The sequence below is a fragment of the Podarcis tiliguerta genome (assembly GCF_965153285.1).
Source record: "Podarcis tiliguerta genome assembly, chromosome: 18".
NCBI classification, from domain to species: Eukaryota; Metazoa; Chordata; class Lepidosauria; order Squamata; family Lacertidae; genus Podarcis; species Podarcis tiliguerta.
In genome coordinates this window covers 9966289-9985820 of record NC_139551.1, presented here as the reverse complement: position 1 = coordinate 9985820, position 19532 = coordinate 9966289, and the positions used below count along the sequence as shown (strand labels likewise).

At 48.7% G+C, this 19532-nt stretch overlaps 1 protein-coding gene across 2 annotated transcripts in view; it reads right to left on the bottom strand.

The window, feature by feature from the left end:
- CSNK1G2 (casein kinase 1 gamma 2) overlaps nt 1–18903 on the bottom strand; it is a 56698-nt gene extending 37795 nt beyond the window's left edge. Inside the window, exon 1 of one of the 2 annotated variants that reach the window (XM_083421726.1) lies at nt 18736–18903. The gene's annotated coding sequence lies outside the window, so the exon portion shown is untranslated. The remainder of the gene's footprint in view (nt 1–18735) is intronic. The other variant, XM_083421725.1, reaches the window with a different exon arrangement.
- Between the last annotated feature and the right edge of the window lie 629 nt (nt 18904–19532).

The following is a 19532-nucleotide window of genomic DNA, read 5'->3' as shown; positions in this document are numbered from 1 at the left end:
CTTCTAGTCCAGACCCCTGCAATCTTTTGCCCAATGTGGGATTCAAACCCAGGACCCTGAAATTAAGAGTTTCATGCTCTCCTGACTGAGCTGGTGTTCAGCAGCCATACCAGATTATTCCAAATCACTACTGAGTTCGCACTGCGCTGCAATTAATTGCTTTGATGCAAGGTTTGAAATTAACAGGGCTCCAGGTGAATTTTGCGCCTAAAGATTCTCCATTTGCAAGCACCTCCAAAAGCCTGGGTGCCATTTTTTGTGTCTGGCTGACACCCAATGATTACTGAAATGTATGTGCCTCAAAACATATGTTAAAAATAGACAATATGTTAAGGAGTTTGACAATAAAGAGAAGTATGGTACCAATATTGGTAAACACCAAATTAAACATGTACAGTGGTACCTTGGTTTACGAACTTAATACATTCCGGAAGTCCGTTCTTAAACCGAAACTTTTCTTAAACCGAGGCACGCTTTCCCTAATGAGGCCTCCCGCCACCGGTGCCCTTCCACCGTTCAGCTTCCGTTCTTAGACCGAGGTAAAGTTTGCAAACCAGGACACTACTTCCGGTTTTGCGGAGTTCGTGAACCAAATCGTTCTTAAACAGGGCTGTTCTTAAACCGAGGTAAAAAGGTAAAGGTACCCCTGCCCGTACAGGCCAGTCTTGCCAGACTCTAGGGTTGTGTGCTCATCTCACTCTATAGGCCGGGAGCCAGCGCTGTCCGCAGACACTTCCGGGTCACGTGGCCAGTGTGACATCACTGCTCTGGCGAGCCAGAGCCGCACACGGAAACGCCGTTTACCTTCCCGCTGGTAAGCGGTCCCTATTTATCTACTTGCACCCGAAGGTGCTTTCGAACTGCTAGGTTGGCAGGCGCTGGGACCGAGCGACGGGAGCGCACCCCGCCGCGGGGATTCGAACCGCCGACGTTTCGATCAGCAAGTCCTAGGCGCTGAGGCTTTAACCCACAGCGCCACCCGCGTCCCTATAAACCGAGGTACCACTGTATTAACAATGATATTAACAATGTGTCACTAATGTGAATTGCATGTTAAAGGTAAAGGGACCCCTGACCATTAGGTCCAGTCGTGGCCAACTCTGGGGTTGCGGCGCTCATCTCGCTTTATTGGCCGAGGGAGCCGGCGTCCAGCTTCCGGGTCATGTGGCAAACATGACTAAGCCGCTTCGGGCAAAACCAGAGCAGTGCACGGAAACGCTGTTTACCTTCCTGCTGGAGTGGTACCTATTTATCTACTTGGACTTGACGTGCTTTCGAACTGCTAGGTGGGCAGGAGCAGGGACCGAGCAACGGGAGCTCATCCTGTCGCGGGGATTCAAACCGCTGACCTTCTGATCAGCAAGTCCTAAGCTCTGTGGTTTAACCCACAGTGTCCATGAACTGTATGTTAGTTCATGCTTATCAAAATAATAATTAAAAAGTGTTGTCAACCCCCCCTCCCAAATGGCGACTAGACATTCTGTCTTGGCACCCACAACCCAATTTGGCTCCTGGCTTTTCTACCCCAGTTTCTAACTCTCCTTTGATGGATTGCTGCCTTATTTATAGGCTATGCATTTTTAATCTGTTTTACCGGGCTTCCAATCTCTGACAATTTTTCACGCCGTCCTTACAGCCAGCCGCTTTGTTTTCAGTGTCGCGGCTGCAAAAGCAGGGGGCAAAACAGCACACCAAAACCAAAGGCCGCAGCCACATCTGAAGACCGCTGGGCGACCCTCGGGGGGAAAGTCAGCCTCCCTCTTTTCCACCTCGTCCCACCTCGCAAGGTTGTTGTTAAGGATTTAAAAATATATAGGCAGGGGAAACGACCATATACAGTCATACCTCGGGTTACAGCCGCTTCAGGTTGCATTTTTTCGGGTTGCGGACCGCAGAAACCCGGAAGTACCGGAACGGGTTACTTCCGGGTTCCAGCGGTCGCGCATGTGCAGAAGCGCTAAATCGCACTTTGCGCATGCACATTATTGGAACCCGCGAGTGCGCAAAATGAACATGCATGCCGCACGGAACACATTCGCAAGCAGAGTGTCCACTGTATAGTCTTTAAACAAAGCTTTGGCTAAAAATATGCTATATATAAAATGAGGAATAAAAAATGTGCCACGATTGTGGGGGGTTTTTTTGTGTGTGTTTCTGCACTCTTGAAATTGTGCATTTCAGCTGGTGGGGAGGTTCCGGAGCTGCCTTTAGCACAGTTGATCTTTTTCCAGGACTAATTCAAATGTTTGTGTGTTGACTGGAATAATTTCCTGCCCGCAGCCTGTTGTGTCTATAAAGCAAGCGTTGCCAGACCCCCCCCTCCCCCCTCACCACCCAGCCAATAAATATTAAAAGTCCCTTCTCCAAAAGCCAGAATTCTGGCAGCAGGCCAGCAGATAACCCTACTTCCCTAATTCCCCAGCCACCTAAAAACACAGAAACGTTTATCCAGCGTTTCTGGGTTAAACTGGTCACCCACCGCCCAGAGTGGCTGGGGCAACCCTGTCAGATGTGTGGGGTACTATATTATTATTATTATTATTATTATTATTATTACTATTATAAATTTTATTTATACCCCGGCCAGAGCCAGGCTCAGGGCGGCTAACACCAGTAAAATTACAGTAAAAACATAATGGGAGGGGAGGAACCAATTTAAAAGACAGTGGAACCTCTGAGGAGAATGCAACCCGCAGGGGCGCATCTGAGCGCATGCAGGTTGCGATTCGCCGCTTCTGCACATGCGTGTAATGTCATTTTGCGCGTCTGCGCATGCACGGCTGGTGAAACCCGGAAGTAACCCTTTCCGGTACTTCCGGGTTGCAACCTGAAGAAACGTATCATGAAGCAAACGTAATACGAGGTATGACTGTACAGGTTAAAATGCAATTTAAAATGCAGCCTCATTTTAAAAGTACAGTGGTACCTCGGGTTAAGAATTTAATTCGTTCCGGAGGTCCATTCTTAACCTGAAACTGTTCTTAACCTGAAGCACCACTTTAGCTAATGGGGCCTCCTGCTGCCACCGCGCCGCCGGAGCACAATTTCCGTTCTCATCCTGAAGCGAAGTTCTTCACCCAAGGCACTATTTCTGGGTTAGTGGAGTCTGTAACCTGAAGCATCTGTAACCTGAAGTGTATGTAACCCGAGGTACCACTGTAGCCGATAGATCAAAACCATAAGGGGAGGGAAACATAAGGGTCAGACTGAGTCCAAACCAAAGGCCAGGCAGAACAGCTCTGTCTTGCAGGCCCTGTGGAAAGATGTCAAGTCCCACAGGGCCCTAGTCTCTTGGGACAGAGCGTTCCACCAAGTCGGGGCCGGTACTGAAAAGGCCCTGGCCCTAGCTGAGATCAGTCTAACCACCTTGCGACCTGGGACCTCCAAAATGTTGTTGTTAATGGAGGACCTTTCTTCAGAGGAGGACAAGTAGTTCTGGACCCACTTGTGCCTTCCACCACCACTGACCCTAACCTCCGCTGTCTATGCTCTGGTAACTTCTTGGCTAGATTACTGCAGATCACTCTCCGTGGGGCTGCCCTTGGAGATAACCCAATCGCGCAGAATTCGGCCACTGGGATTAGCAAGCAGGATCAGAAGGTCTGGGTGTATCACACCAGTTCTTGCCTGAACTGCGCTGGCTACCCAGTTAAGTTTCTTGTTGGTTTCAACCTCTAAAAGCCCTAGATGGCTCGGGACCCCTTATCCCTCAGGGGGGACACCTCTCTGCCCGTGGACCAGCCTGGAATCCGCTTCCAACCTGTTCAGAATTAGCCCGGTGCCAGACACATTTTGCACCCGGCTATCGGCCACCTGCGACCAAGTGATGATGCCTGGACACTAGGAGGGCTCCTGACATCTCCACAATCCGGGGATCCTTGAATCTGGACTATTTTCGCACACTAATACCGCATCCTGCAAAATTCTATCCGTTATCTATGATCTGCACGATCGGAACAAATTTCTGGAGCCAAAATGCCTTTTCTGTTCATCCGGTTGGAATAGGCCAATATACCGTATTTTTCGCTCTATAAGACGCACCAGACCACAAGACGCACCTAGTTTTTGGAGGAGGAAAACAAGAAAAAAAATATTCTGAATCTCAGAAGCCAGAACAGCAAGAGGGATCGCTGCGCAGCGAAAGCAGAAATCCCTCTTGCTGTTCTGGCTTCTGGGATAGCTGCGCAGCCTGCATTCGCTCCATAAGACGCACACACATTTCCCCTTACTTTTTAGGAGGGAAAAAGTGAGTCTTATAGAGCAAAAAATACAGTATATGCGGACTATCACTGAATCAAGTTGACTTTTCCTCTTTTAAGTTCTCAAAGCTATTACGCGAGCTCAGGGTTGTCCTCTCAACTAGCCAGATGTTTAACTGAGAATCAATCAGATTCAGTCCATCATTTGACAAATAAGACATTAGACCCGTCTTGCCCCAGAATGGAAACTATAGACATTCTGTTTTGGCTACTGCAACCTTGGCCTTAAGGAGTCCTTTGGCTCCTGGCTTATATATCTGAGTTTCTAACCCTGCACCCACCAGTAAGCATGTGGCCCCCAGAATATTTTTGCAGTTGGGAACGTGGTCCTCCTGCCAGAACAACAGTCATACCTCAGCTCCTGAACGCCTTGGGAGTCGAACATTCCAGCTCCTGAACAATCGGAAACTGGAAGTGATTGCTTCGGTTTTCAAATGTCTTTTTCGAAGCCGAACGTCCGATGGGAGTTTCCTGCGGCCAATCAGAAGCCGCGCTTTGGAAGTCGAACGTTTCAGGAGTCGGAACGGACTTCCAGAACGGATTCTGTTCGACCTCCGACGTATGACTGACAGAATCATAGAATTCCGAAGCCGAGAGAGAACCCAGAGATCATCTAGTCCAAGGGTCAGCAAACCTTTTCAGCAGGGGGCCGGTCCACTGTCCCTCAGACCTTGTAGGGGGCCGGGTTTTTGTTTTTTTTAATGAATAAATTCCTATGCCCCACAAATAACCCAGAGATGCATTTTAAATAAAAGGACTCATGTAAAAACACATTGATTTCTGGACTGTCCGCGGGCCGGATTTAGAAGGCGATTGGGCCGGATCCGGCCCCCGGGCCTTAGTTTGCCTAGTCCAGGCATAGGCAACCTCAGCCCTCCAGATGTTTGGGGGCTACAACTCCCATCATCCCTGGCTAACAGGACCAGTGGTCAGGGATGATGGGAACTGTAGTCCCAAAACATCTGGAGGGCCGAGTTGGCCTATGCCTGATCTTGTCGAACTCACTGCAACAAATACGGAACTCACTGCAATGCTTCTGTATTTTGCGCTGTAGCCAAACGTTCTGCTACCTTTCCCAAAGGAACATCCCTGACGCCCCCAAACCTTGCAAAAACAGGACGGCACAGAAACTCTCGACGGCCACAAGAGGGGAGGGAGAGGAATGAATGCCGCCTCTGTCTCTTCCAGATGCTAAAAATCAGGCCAGCTCTAATTCTCCGCCTACCGTGATTCCAGGGCTCCACCTTTTCTAGGCAAGCCAGCACACACCTGGTTGGAATATACAGATATTTATATATGATGCAGTGCAATACCGAAGGGAGTGACGAGATGTCACAATGGAAAAAAAGAAAGCACACACAAATCTTTAAGCAGCGCCGTGCGGGAATTGCAGAGAAAACAGGAAAGCACTAAAAATAACGAGCGCACACAGATTTTTGCAGCGCTGCATAAGCCAGGGGTCTAAATAAAACATTTCCCCGCCCATGCAGGAAAAATAAAGGAAGAGGAGGGCTTGGGGGGAAGGTGTGGTGAGGACAAGATGCCGTGCGCAGGATCCTATCGCCCCAGGAGAGTTTCAGGTTCTCCCAACCCAGGGGAGAAGTCGGCAAGTCTTTTAAACAAGGCTCGGCAAATCTCCGCTCCCCGGATCTCCCGGGACGAACAATCAGAGGTTCTCTCCTGCGTGAGATCAAGCGAAGGAGCAAAACAAGCTACCCCGGGATCTTGGGTCGCAGGTGGCGCGAGAAACACACTCCCTGCGACTCCCCTGCAAGGCACGGCGGTGGCTTTTAAGTTTCCTTCGAATATAAAGGTGACACGATACACATAGAATCATAGAGTTGGAAGAGACCACCAGGGCCATCGAGTCCAACCCCCTGCCAAGCAGGAAACACCATCAGGGCACTCCTGACATATGGTTGTCAAGCTTCTGCTTAAAGACCTCCAAAGAAGGAGACTCCACCACACTCCTTGGCAGCAAATTCCACTGTCAAACAGCTCTTACTGTCAGGAAGTTCTTCCTAATGTTTAGGTGGAATCTTCTTTCTTGCAGTTTGGATCCATTGCTCCGTGTCCGCTTCTCTGGAGCAGCAGAAAACAACCTTTCTCCCTCCTCCATGTGACATCCTTTTATATATTTGAACATGGCAATCATATCAGTGTGGAGAGCCAGTGTGGTGTAGTGGTTGAGAGCGGTAGTCTCGTAATCTGGGAAACCGGGTTCGCGTCTCCGCTCCTCCACATGCAGCTGCTGGGTGACCTTGGGCCAGTCACACTTCTTTGAAGTCTCTCAGCCCCACTCACCTCACAGAGTGTTTGTTGTGGGGGAGGAAGGGAAAGGAGAATGTTAGCCGCTTTGAGACTCCTTAAAGGGAGTGAAAGGCGGGATATCAAATCCAAACTCTTCTTCTTCTTCTTCATCACCCCTTAACCTCCTCTTCTCCAGGCTAAACATGCCCAGCTCCCTTAGCCGTTCCTCATAAGGCATCGTTTTCAGGCCTTTGACCATTTTGGTTGCCCTCCTCTGGACACAGAAAACTCTGGACACAGGAAACTCTGGTGGTGTTTCCTGCTTGGCAGGGGTTGGACTCGATGGCCCTTGTGGTCTCTTCCAACTCTATGATTCTATGATTGCAATATACCACCAGCTAAACACTGCAATATACCAATATCTGAATATATCGCAATGTCTGAAATAAGGATGGAGTTATGTAGAGGCATTGGCTGCATAGCACACAAAAACACACACATCACAACTCGCGATATATTGTCAGGTCAAAAACTTCAAAACGAATACAGTCATACAGTTACAGCCACTTCAGGTTGTGTTTTTTCGGGTTACGGACTGTCGAAGCCCGGAAGTACTGGAACGGGTTACTTCCGGGTTTTGGCAGCCGTGCATGCGCAGAAACGCTAAATCGCTCTTTGTGCATGCGCCAAATCTTAACCCGTGCGTGCGCAGACGCACCACTGCGGGTTGCAAACATGCATCCCACACAGATCATGTTCGCAACCCAAGTGTCCACCGTATAAAGCTATGGGCTTCAAGCCAGTTTTGTGCCTCCAGCCTAGCTCTTGCAAACCGGTCAGTGGAGGTGTTTAAAAGGGGGGGCATTTTTTTGGGAGAGGCTGGCCTCCCCCTCCGCACACAAAGCTTTTGCTCCGCCATCGTAAAAGAGGACTAACGCCCGGGAAGAATGGCAGATGAAGCTGATGGACTACATGGAAATGGCGGAAATGACTGGCAGAATCCGAGACCAGGGAGAAGAGTCGGTGGGAGAAGATTGGGAAAAGTTTAAAGTATATTTACAGAAACACTGCAAAATTAATGAATGTTAGAAGAATGCTGGAATGAAGTTATATGGTTTTAGCAGAAATGTTATGAAGAATTAAGCAAAAACTGATTGTTAATGGGTGGAAAATTTAAAGTTAGATTGTGTTAAGATAAATTATAAAACAAAAAACTGAGAAAGAGGGAAAGGATTTGCTGAAATAGCTAATTGAACTAGAATACAAAAAAGGGAGGTGTGAGGTGGTCGAGGAAACAAGTAAATGAAAGGTAAAGATATGGAAATATTGGAGGTGCTTTTAAATGTTTTCGTTTTTTCTGTTGTTTAGATGTATTTTTTTGTTTTTCTTTTTCTTTTTGATGTATTATGTTAAACTTTTTATTGTTGTTGTTTTTTTCCTTTTTCCTTTGTAATTGTTAAACCTTTAATAAATATTATTTTTTTAAAAAAAGTAAAAGAGGACTAACGGAGAGTCGGAGGGGCAGCTCCACCATGTTGCCCCTTCGCAGCCCTCATTCCCCAGCTGTTTTTGCAGTAGCGCTTGCAGCCCCCCCCCCGCCTGCCCTGGAGAAATGCGATGCCTGCAATTTGGCTCAGGGCGGCTGTGAATAAGGCGTTTCATGCATGCTGTCCGTGCAGGAGAGCGGCCGACAGACATGCCTGTGTGCTCGCGCTCCTGAAAGAAAAACAGCGATTTGCAGGACGCGCAGATACGCTACCGGTCTCTCCAAACAGGCTCCTAGCTAGAGCCAATCGGGAAGTCTAAGAAACCGGAGAAAGGGAAAAAGAAACAAGTGCCGTTCTCAAACAGGCAGAGCTGCTTTCGAAGGAGCAAAGTCTGCCATCTTGGTTCAGCCTGGCGCCCAGCACCATCCGAACGTATCTGTGCCATTCAGGGCAGTGCTAGAATTCCCCCAGGCGCCTGGCGTGTTTCCAGTTGCAAACAGGTGGAGGCCTCCAGGTGCTTCCTGTGAATACCTTACCTGCCCACCCCCCCAAAAAAACCCTGCACACATTCCACTTCTCTTTTCTCGCTTTCTGCACTAAGTTTTCCTAGAGCAGGTTTATAAATAGCTGTCTGCCTTGCGGCATGCCAGGTCTACCTCCGGGCAACGTTGAAGTTGGAAGAAGATTGACACTCCCTTTTCTTTTCTAAGCTCTAGGAGGTTGCTCTTGACCTGTCCCTAAAATAATATATTTTTTATAAAAAAACTGGCCAAAAAAATACTGCCGCCGTTCTTTGTCAAGCTTGAGCACTGCACTGTGTGGGGCAGCCCTTGGAGAGTGTCCGCGATCTCCAGGTGGTTCAGTTTAAGAAGGATGTGGACAAGCTGGAAGGTGTGCAGAGGAGGGGAGACCAAGATGCTCAAGGGTCTGAAAAGCAAGCCTGATGAGGAATGGTTGAAGGAGCTGGGGATGATTAGCCTGGAAAAGAGGAGACTGAGAAGAGATAGGAGAGCCAGCTGTTGCATGGAAGAAAAAGAAGAAGAAGAAGAAGAAGAAGAAGAAGAAGAAGAAGAGGAGTTTGGATTTGATATCCCGCCTTTCACTCCCTTTAAGGAGTCTCAAAGCGGCTAACATTCTCCTTTCCCTTCCTCCCCCACAACAAACCCTCTGTGAGGTGAGTGGGGCTGAGAGACTTCAGAGAAGTGTGACTGGCCCAAGGTCACCCAGCAGCTGCATGTGGAGGAGCGGAGACGCGAACCCGCTTCCCCAGATTACGAGACTATCGCTCTTAACCACTACACCACACTGGCTCACCACTACACTACACTACACCACCACTGGAAGATGGAGCCAGCTTGTTTCCTCCTGCTCTGGAAGGCAGGACCCAAACCAACAGCTTCAATTGACAAGAAAGGAGATTCTGACTAACTACAGTGGTGCCCCGCAAGACGAATGCCTCGCAAGACGGAAAACCCGCTAGACGAAAGGGTTTTCCGTTTTTCAATGCGCTTCGCAGGACGAATTTCTCTATGGGCTTGCTTTGCAAGACGAAAATGTCTTGCGATTCCTGGGGTTTTTTCCCGCTCCCCACCCCCTTTTTCTAAGGCGCTAAGCTGCTAATAGCCTTTTAGCAGCTAAGCCGCTAATCCCTTAAGCCTTTAATAGCCTTTAATAGCCGCGAAACCGCTAATAGCGCTAATCCGCTAATAGGGTTGCTTCGCAAGACGAAAAAACCACTAGACGAAGAGACTCGCGGAACGGATTAATTTCGTCTTGCGAGGCACCACTGTATCAGGAAGAACTTTCTGAGTGTACCAGCTGTTTGACAGTGGAACAGGTTCCCTTGTGAGGTGATGGACTCTCCTTCCTTGGAGGTTTTTAAGCAGAGGCTGTGTGGCATTCTCTGTCACGGATGCTTTAGTTGAGATTCCTGCATTGCTTGGGGTTAGATTGGATGACCCTCGGGGTCCCTTCCAACTCTTAAGATTCTATGACAAGGGGCTCTGAAAACAGGGACTAGGCCATGACAACTGGGCTTTCCCTCCTTTCCTGGCTTGATTTTCGGTACAGTGGTACCTCCGGTTGCGAACAGGATCCGTTCTGGAGCCCCGTTTGCAACATGAGTAGAACGCAACCTGCGTCTGTGCGGGTCACGATCGGCCACATCATTCTGAGCACCTGCGCATGCGCGATAGGCAAAACCCGGAAGTAGCCCGTTCCGTTACTTCTGGGTCGCTGCAGGACGCATCCTGAACCGAACGTAACAAGAGGTATGACTGTACAGTGCTTGAGAGCAGTACATGTGAAAAGGATCTAGGAGTCTTGGTTGACCACAAACTTGACATGAGCCAACAGTGTGACGCGGCAGCTAAAAAAGCCAATGCAATTCTGGGCTGCATCAATAGGAGTATAGCATCTAGATCAAGGGAAGTAATAGTGCCACTGTATTCTGCTCTGGTCAGACCTCACCTGGAGTACTGTGTCCAGTTCTGGGCACCACAGTTCAAGAAGGACACTGACAAACTGGAACGTGTCCAGAGGAGGGCAACCAAAATGGTCAAAGGCCTGGAAACGATGCCTTATGAGGAACGGCTAAGGGAGCTGGGCAGGTTTAGCCTGGAGAAGAGGAGGTTAAGGGGTGATATGATAGCCATGTTCAAATATAGAAAAGGATGTCACCTAGAGGAGGGAGAAAGGTTGTTTTCTGCTGCTCCAGAGAAGCGGACACGGAGCAATGGATCCAAACTACAAGAAAGAAGATTCCACCTAAACATTAGGAAGAACTTCCTGACAGGAAGAGCTGTTCGACAGTGGAATTTGCTGCCAAGGAGTGTGGTGGAGTCTCCTTCTTTGGAGGTCTTTAAGCAGAGGCTTGACAACCATATGTCAGGAGTGCTCTGATGGTGTTTCCTGCTTGGCAGGGGGTTGGACTCGATGGCCCTTGTGGTCTCTTCCAACTCTATGATTCTATGATTCTATGATTTGAAGGAACAGATTCACCAAGAACCACTAAGCAAACTATCAATGGAAAGGAGTGGGGAAAAGATTTTGGAGGCTTTTTGGAAGAGCCTTTAAGTTGCTATTGGTTGACAACATAAATTCATCTTCTAATGTGGTACCTTCCCCACTTTTGGAACTCATTGCCTATTGACGCATTTGCTTGCCAAAACAGTTTTGTTTAGGTAATGCTGACATGTGATTTAACCGTTTTTTCAGCTTTTCGGTGATTGTAATTTAAACAAAAACTCATCCGGGTCGCTTCATTTATTAAACTTTGCCGAGGCGGCTTTGCAAAACTCGGCGTGTGTGGGGCAGCTGGCTGGAGGTGTGGAGAGGATTTCAAACTTTCGGCCAAGGCGTCTCTGCTGCAAAGCACCTGCTGCCTTATAATACAGAGTCAGACCCTCTGCACTGACTGGCAGAGTATCAGAAGGCATTGGAACGCAGCACTGTATCAGAAATTCAGGTTCCAAAGAATGTTCGCAAACCGGAACACTCACTTTTACGGTGTTTGGGAGCCAAAGCGTTCGACTTGCACCTCATTTCAGCTCCTGAACGCCGCAAACCCGGAAGTGACTGTTCTGGTTTGTGAACGTTCTTTGGAACCCGAACGTCTGACGCGGCTTCCGGTTGGCTGCAGGACAGCCAATCAGAAGCCGCACTTTGGTTTCTGAACGTTTTGGAAGTCAAACGGACTTCCGGAACAGATTCCTTTCGACTTCCAACATACGACTGCATTATTCTCACCAACTGCACTGTTAAGGTTCCAGATCTGGCAGTTCTAACAAACCGGGAGAAAAGGAACTGCCTTACCGAGTTAGTCCATCTAATTCAATATTGTCAACACTGACAGGCAGCAGCTTTCTCCAGAGTTTTGGGCAGGGGACCTTCTCAGCGCTACCTGGGGAGATAAATGGGACCCTCTGGACAGGGCGAGAAACTCAGATATAGAAGTTAACCGCCAAATGGCACCTTAAACCTAGGTTACAGTCGCCACACTGAACTGTCTAGGCATCGTTCTCCCCCCAATGAAATAATAGTAATCAGTGCTTTTTTCTTCTTAAAAAAAATGTTCAGGGGTACAGTCATACCTCGGGTTACAGACGCTTTGGGTTGCGCGATTTCGGGTTGCGCACTGCACTGAACCCGGAAGTACCGGAACGGGTTACTTACGGGTTTCGGCGCTTGTGCAGAAGTGCTAAATCATGCTTTGCGCATGTGCAGAAGTGCCAAATCGCAACCCGTTCATGCGCAGACGCGCCGCTGCGGTTTACAAACATGCCTCCCACACGGATCACGTTCGCAACCCCAGCGTCCACCGTACTCTCGTTTTCCTACTCATATTGAAATACTGTCCCTCAATGAGGCCAAACTTAAGATTCACAAAATGTTTAGGGGTGTGCGTACCCCTGTGTCCCCCCCAGAAAAAAGCACTGATACTATACTACTACTACTACTACTACTACTACTACTACTAATAATAATAATGTTGTACCTTGGATTCTGAACGTTTTGGCTCCGAAAACCACAAACCCGGAAGTGAGTGTTCCAGTTTGAGAACGTTCCTTGGAACCTGAACATCCAATGTGGCTTCGGCAGCTTCTGATTGGCTGCAGGAGCTTACTGCAGCCAATCGGAATCTGCACCTTGGTTTCCGAACGTTTTGGAACTTCTAGAATGGATTCAGTTCGACTGAATTCAGGTACCACTGCAATAATAAAATTCCACTTCTATACTGCTTTCATTTAAATTTCAATACCTCCTTTCTATATTACTAGACAGAAAGTGGTTTGTGAGCTGAAGAAACCACAGGACAGGCAGCAGAGATCACACACCTAATAAGCATCTGATCCAAGAGAAAGTCACAATAACTTTAAAGAATAAACAACTTACAGAAAACAAAGCAATGTCAAATAAAGAAATATTAAACAACCCGTTAGAATGTAATAAAAAGGTAAAGGTAAAGGTACCCCTGCCCGTACGGGCCAGTCTTGACAGACTCTAGGGTTGTGCACCCATCTCACTCAAGAGGCCAGGGGCCAGCGCTGTCCGGACACACTTCTGGGTCACGTGGCCAGCGTGACAAGCCGCATCTGGCGAGCCAGCGCAGCACACGGAAACGCCGTTTACCTTCCCGCTAGTAAGCGGTCCCTATTTATCTACTTGCACCCAGGGGTGCTTTCGAACTGCTAGGTTGGCAGGCGCTGGGACCGAACAGCGGGAGCGCACCCCGCCGCGGGGATTCGAACCGCCGACCTTTCGATCGGCAAGCCCTAGGCACTGAGGCTTTAACCCACAGCGCCACCCGCGTCCCTAGAATGTAATAGTAAAATGTAAAACGCTTTTTATAGAATCATAGAATGATAGAAGAGTTGGAAGAGACCACAGGGGCCTTCGAGTCCAACCCCCTGCCAAGCAGGAAACACCATCAGAGCACTCCTGACATATGGTTGTCAAGCCTCTGCTTAAAGACCTCCAAAGAAGGAGACTCCACCACACTCCTTGGCAGCAAATTCCACTGTCAAACAGCTCTTACTGTCAGGAAGTTCTTTCTAATGTTTAGGTGGAATCTTCTTTCTTGCAGTTTGGATCCATTGCTCCGTGTCCGCTTCTCTGGAGCAGCAGAAAACAACCTTTCTCCCTCCTCTAGGTGACATCCATTTATATATTTGAACATGGCTATCATATCACCCCTTAACCTCCTCTTTTATATTAACCTCGGCTATCATATCACCCCTTAACCTCCTCTTTTATATCACCCCTTAACCTCCTCTTTATATTAAAGGGAAAAAATAACAAAGCAGTTGACAACACATTAAAACGTCAAATCAAACAACCCAGAATAAAACAAATTCAGGCTTCCAGTAAAATATTTCAGATCCCTTTCTCAGGGATATTTGGCTTTCCTCCCGTGGACACTCGGGTTGCGAATGCGGTCCATGCGAGATGCACGTTCGCAACCTGCAGCACCCGCAACCCGCAACAGTGCGTCTGCACATGTGTGGGTTGCAATTCAGCACTTCTGCGCATGTGCAAAGCGCGATTTAGTGTTTCTGCGCATGCGCAACCGCCAAAACTTGGAAGTAACCCGTTCCAGTACTCCCGGGTTTCGGCGATCTACAACCCAAAAAAACGCAACCTGAAGCGTCTGTAACCTGGGGTATGACTGTACTTAATTTATAGAGCTGCCCCACAGCAGGAGGACTCTAGGAAGGCAGGGTGGTGTAGTGGTTAGAGTGTCGGGAGATCAGAGTTTGAGTCCCCACTCAGTCATGATATGATAGCCATGTTCAAATATAGAAAAGGATGTCACATAGAGGAGGGAGAAAGGTTGTTTTCTGCTGCTCCAGAGAAGCGGACACGGAGCAATGGATCCAAACTACAAGACAGAAGATTCCACCTAAACATTAGGAAGAACTTCCTGACAGTAAGAGCTGTTTGACAGTGGAATTTGCTGCCAAGGAGTGTGGTGGAGTCTCCTTCTTTGGAGGTCTTTAAGCAGAGGCTTGACAACCATATGTCAGGAGTGCTCTGATGGTGTTTCCTGCTTGGCAGGGGGTTGGACTCGATGGCCCTTGTGGTCTCTTCCAGCTCTATGATTCTATGAATCTCACTGGGCGACCTTGGAGTCTCAGTCACAGTCTCTTGGCCCACCTCACAGGGTCGTTGTGGGATTAACTGAGATGGGGGGGTGGACCATGGACTCCTTGGAGAAAAAGCTGGGAGATAAATGAAATAAACGAGCTCTTCTGCTTATCTGCTTAAGAAAGCTGGAGGGGGCAGCCAGGTGGATATGTCAGTCGCCAGCCTGGCCCCCAGAAAGATCTCCATGCGGTTTAATGTTTTAATGTGTTGTCAACTACTCAAAAATGAAAGTAATAATAATATGTACCATTGCAAAAAGAAAGAGAAAAAGATGGTGCCTGTACATTCTGCTGTGGCGACAACAAGCTAGGTTTAAGGTGGCATTTGGAGATAAGCTAATATATCGGGAGGGACGCGGGTGGCGCTGTGGGTTAAACCACAGAGCCTAGGGCTTGCCGATCAGAAGGTCGGCGGTTCGAATCCCCGCAATGACGGGGTGAGCTCCCGTTGCTCGGTCCCTGCTCCTGCCCACCTAGCAGTTTGAAAGCACATCAAAGTGCAAGTAGATGAATAGGTACCGCTCTGGCGGGAAGGTAAACGGCATTTCCGTACGCTGCTCTGGTTCGCCAGAAGCGGCTTAGTCCTGCTGGCCACATGACCCAGAAGCTGGACGCCGGCTCCCTCGGCCAGTAAAGTGAGATGAGCGCCGCAACCCCAGAGTCGTCCGCGACTGGACCTAACGGTCAGGGGTCCCTTTACCTATACCAGGGGTCTGCAACCTTTAAGACAAAAAGAGCCACTTGGACCCGTTTCCGAAGGGAAAAAAACTGGGAGCCGCAAAACTCGTCATTATAAAAATAACTTTTTTGTCACTTTTTTATTATTTCTTTGTTTGACCCCTCAGAATTACTCCTCCTCATAGAAATAAACGTTAAATTAACAAGTTACCTTTTTGTGTGTGTGTGTTCTTCACTCCCCTTCAAAACAGTGACCAGTGTACATGCCCCTTACAATGTAGCGGGCGGGCGGGTGGGAAGGTGACGTCGGGACGGTGCGTGACTAACGCACGCACCGCCCCCATGTGACGTCACAGGCAGTACAGTGCCCGCCACAGTAGGGAGTGTTGGGGCGCACAATGGGCCTCCTCCCCTCGCTAGTATCCACCCCGGAGCCGCGGCAAAGGTGTAAAAGAGCCACATGTGGCTCCGGAGCCGCGGGTTGCAGACCCCTGACCTATACCATATCGGCGTTTTCAACCCTGTATCAGCTGATGCCACAGAACTAGAAGCAAGTCACTGTTTCCCATGCGCAAGTGCTTTTAAGCTAACCACTGTGGAGCAGGAGATTCTAATGCGCCTCTCAGACTGAGCCTACCTCGCAGCACTGTCAGGAGATTTAAGAACCACGGCGAAACATAAGGAGTGGGAAGAGGCTTAGCTGATGGGAAAGGCTGTAGCTCTGCGACAGGGGGGCGGGTTCAGCTCCCACCTTCCTGTTTAAAACCACAAAAACCCTGAGGACTAGAGTCTTAAGCTTATTTTCAATGGAAGTGGTGTACCTCAGTGGTAAGAGGACTTTCTTTGCATTTAAAAGGGCATTTCCAGGCTCAGCTGGCAGAGGTCTCCTGCCTAAAAGCCCAGAGGGCGGCTGCCAGTCAGTGCAGCAGGTGAATGGTTCGACTCTGTCAAAGGCAGTGTGGTGTAGTGGTTAAGAGCGGTAGACTCGTAATCTGGTGAGCTGGGTTCGAGTCCCCGCTCCTCCACATGCGGTTTTCTATTCTTCCGTGTAATGCAAATGTTGAAGCCAAGGTTGTGGGTTCGAGTCCCACACTGGGCAAAAAGATTCCCGCATTGCAGAGGGTTGGACTAGATGACCCTCGTGGTCGCTTCCAACTCTATGATTCTATAAACAATTTCCCTTAGCCTGCATGGGAACAAAACAAAACTTCTCCAGTGTCTTGTCAAGCTGTTTAGAAAAAATAAAGAAAGATCCCTAACTGAACACGACTGGCCTCATAAGCCAACCCCTTCTTTCAGAAGTTCCTAAACACCACATTTTATTTTTGAAGCTGTTTCTCAGCATTTCACTCGCTAGGAGGAGGAGGGAGGGGGGGAATCCGATGTATTTCCTGGTCAAATGTTCTACTGCCAGAAGGATTCGCACGCTTTGGTTTATCCGTTCCAGAAAGGCCTCGCCAGAATATAACAAGACCCAAGATAGTGACTTTGCAAACACAGTTCCGGGCAAATAAATCAGGGTTTTTATATATACAGCCTGCCTAGCAGATTGCTTTAAAAACCTGCCACGAAGACACTTTGCGCGCACACACACAAGCAGAAACATAACAGGTTAGTGCTTGGAAAATAAAATTACAGAGAGAACAAGAATCCAAATGGGTGGTCCCCTTCACTCGGAGCGCCGCAGGCCTGCCCCCAGAAGGAAATCTTCCCTATTCCCCCATCTCCAAAACCCATGAGACATTTTGGTTTTTGACTGTCTGGGGGCAATTTAGGACGATAAGCAGAGAGAGAGAGAGAGTGAGAAAGAAGAGATGTTCCCTGCATAAAAAACCCCAAGGATTCCAAATCCCTTTATATGTTTCACATCAAAACACTTTGGGGGGGAGGCTCTTTTTGGGAAGTTGGTAAGTGGCAGGATGCAGAAAAGATGCAAATAAATGAGTTCTTTTCTTTAATAACAAAACAAAAGACTTGCTACAGAGAACAGAAGGTTCCAAAGGGGGGGAGGAAAACAAACCAGTATTGCAACAGTTAGATTTTCACTTTTTCTTTTTGCAATTTGGGGGGGGGGGGTGCTTTCCTACTAAGGAGGGATGAAAGAGAAACTCTAAACGAGGAGGGAGGAAGAGAAAAGACAAGGCCTGGTCTGAGATGGGTGGAAAAGAAAATGAGGTGGATTTGCCAACCTGGGGGGTTAAAAGGCACTCAGCTACAGCTGCACTGACCCTCATCCCCCCCCCAAAAAAACTCCCCTTTTTGTTAAAGGTTCGTTTCATTTCCTCCTTTTGTCTCCCCTCCCCCTCACCTCTCTTTTTCCCTTCCTTTTCCACGAACACACCCTAGCTATGGATGTTGCTAAACTACTGTTTTGGAAAAAGGGACTTTTTTGTTGGGGGGGGGGTGTTGAGAAAGAGGCCCAGTTCCCACAGGGAGGAAATGATAAAAGACTCCCAGAATAACAACTGTTTACGATGAATTCTTTCCTTTCAGTTGCAACCATCATCATCATCATCATCATCATCATCATCATCTCATTTCTGTTTCAAAAGATAACCCTCCAAGTTAGAAACCACCACAGTTCAGGAACCACTTTCCTCCGCTCTTCAAATTGGGGAAGAAAATTTTAAAAGTTTTTTTTGGGGGGGGAGGGGGTTTCCAAAAACAGCACTGAAAATATAATACAGCTTAAGCATTGCTCTTTGTTTTGCAAAAGGGAAGACAAGGGAAGTTAAGAGCAAAACAAATAAGGAGGCCTAGGTCACAGTTACCTCTTTTTCTTTCTTTTTTGGGGTAAAGAAAAAAAAAAGGAGAACAAGCCTCTCTTCCAGTTCACACAAACACATGTCTCTGTCCCACACAACCAAAATCCACTTTTTAAAAAACTGGTCCCTCTCCCCCTTTAAAGTTGGAAAGGCTTGTGGAAAGGAGGTGGGTATTTTATGAAATTCCCTCCAACCTAAATGCAAACGCACTACAAAAAAAATAAAAATAAAAAGGGAAGGCTGCGAGGGTGCTTTATTTATTCCTTGAGAGAAATTGGGGTGTGTGGAGGAGAGAAAAGCAACAGGGCCAGCAGGCCTTTCTCTCCCCCCCCCCAAATCTTTCCAAGTTTAACTCACACCCAGCTAAGCCTCCTTCTTTCTCCCCCCTCCCACCAGCAGCCCCCCACCAATAAATTGTCTATAAATGTGTTGCAATAGGGCTGGATCAATGTGCAAAAAGATTAAGACCCCCCTGGCCCAAAATGCAGCTTCCTCTTTCCTACCCCCTCGGAAAAAAATTGCATTGCTGGCTCTTTTTCTGTCCCCCCCCCCCAAATAAATTGCACCTATATAAAGCAATGCAAATGGGGGGGGACTGGGCAGCAGCCCCCCCTTCCAAAGCAACAATTCAGCCCCCCCCAAAAAGACTCACCTGGCTTCCTTCCCCCTCCCCCTGGCTCTTCAGGGGTGGGGGCCCCCGGGCCTGCCCCCCTCCAGGCGCCCCATTTGGCGCTCCGGTCCCTTTCAAGCTCTTTCGCCTTCTGAGCAAAGCCAAGCAGGGAAGGGACGCCAGCGGCGTAAGGCCCGGCGGCGCTCTATGGCGCTGACGTCACGCCGCCGGCGCAAGCCGCCTTGGTGAATCCGGGGCTCCGCTCCGGAGCTGGCTTAGGCGACTCCGGAGGGGGGGCCCTCCGCGCAGGCGCAGAAAGGGGCGGGCGGGAGGGGAAGAGGAAGAGGCCGGCGGGCAAAGAGGGGAGAGGTCGGTGGTGCTCTGAGAGACACTTCCGGATTCCCGTTGGAGGGATCGTCCATGTGCGGGGCCAAATCTGGACCAGTCGGCCTTTGGAATAATTCCAGGACCAGAACTTAACCCGACAGCAGCCACGAAATTAAGAGACGCCTGCTTCTTGGGAGGAAAGCAATGACAAACCTAGACAGCATTTTAAAAAGCAGAGACATCACCTTGCCAACAAAGGTCCGTATAGTAAAAGCTATGGTTTTCCCCGTAGTGATGTATGGAAGTGAGAGCTGGACCATAAAGAAGGCTGATCGCCGAAGAATTGATGCTTTTGGATTCTGGTGCTGGAGGAGACTCTTGAGAGTCCCATGGACTGCAAGAAGATCAAAGCTCTCCATTCGGAAGGAAATCAGCCCCGAGTGCTCACTGGAAGGACAGATCCTGCAGCTGAGGCTCCAAGACTTTGGCCACCTCAGGAGAAGAGAAGACTC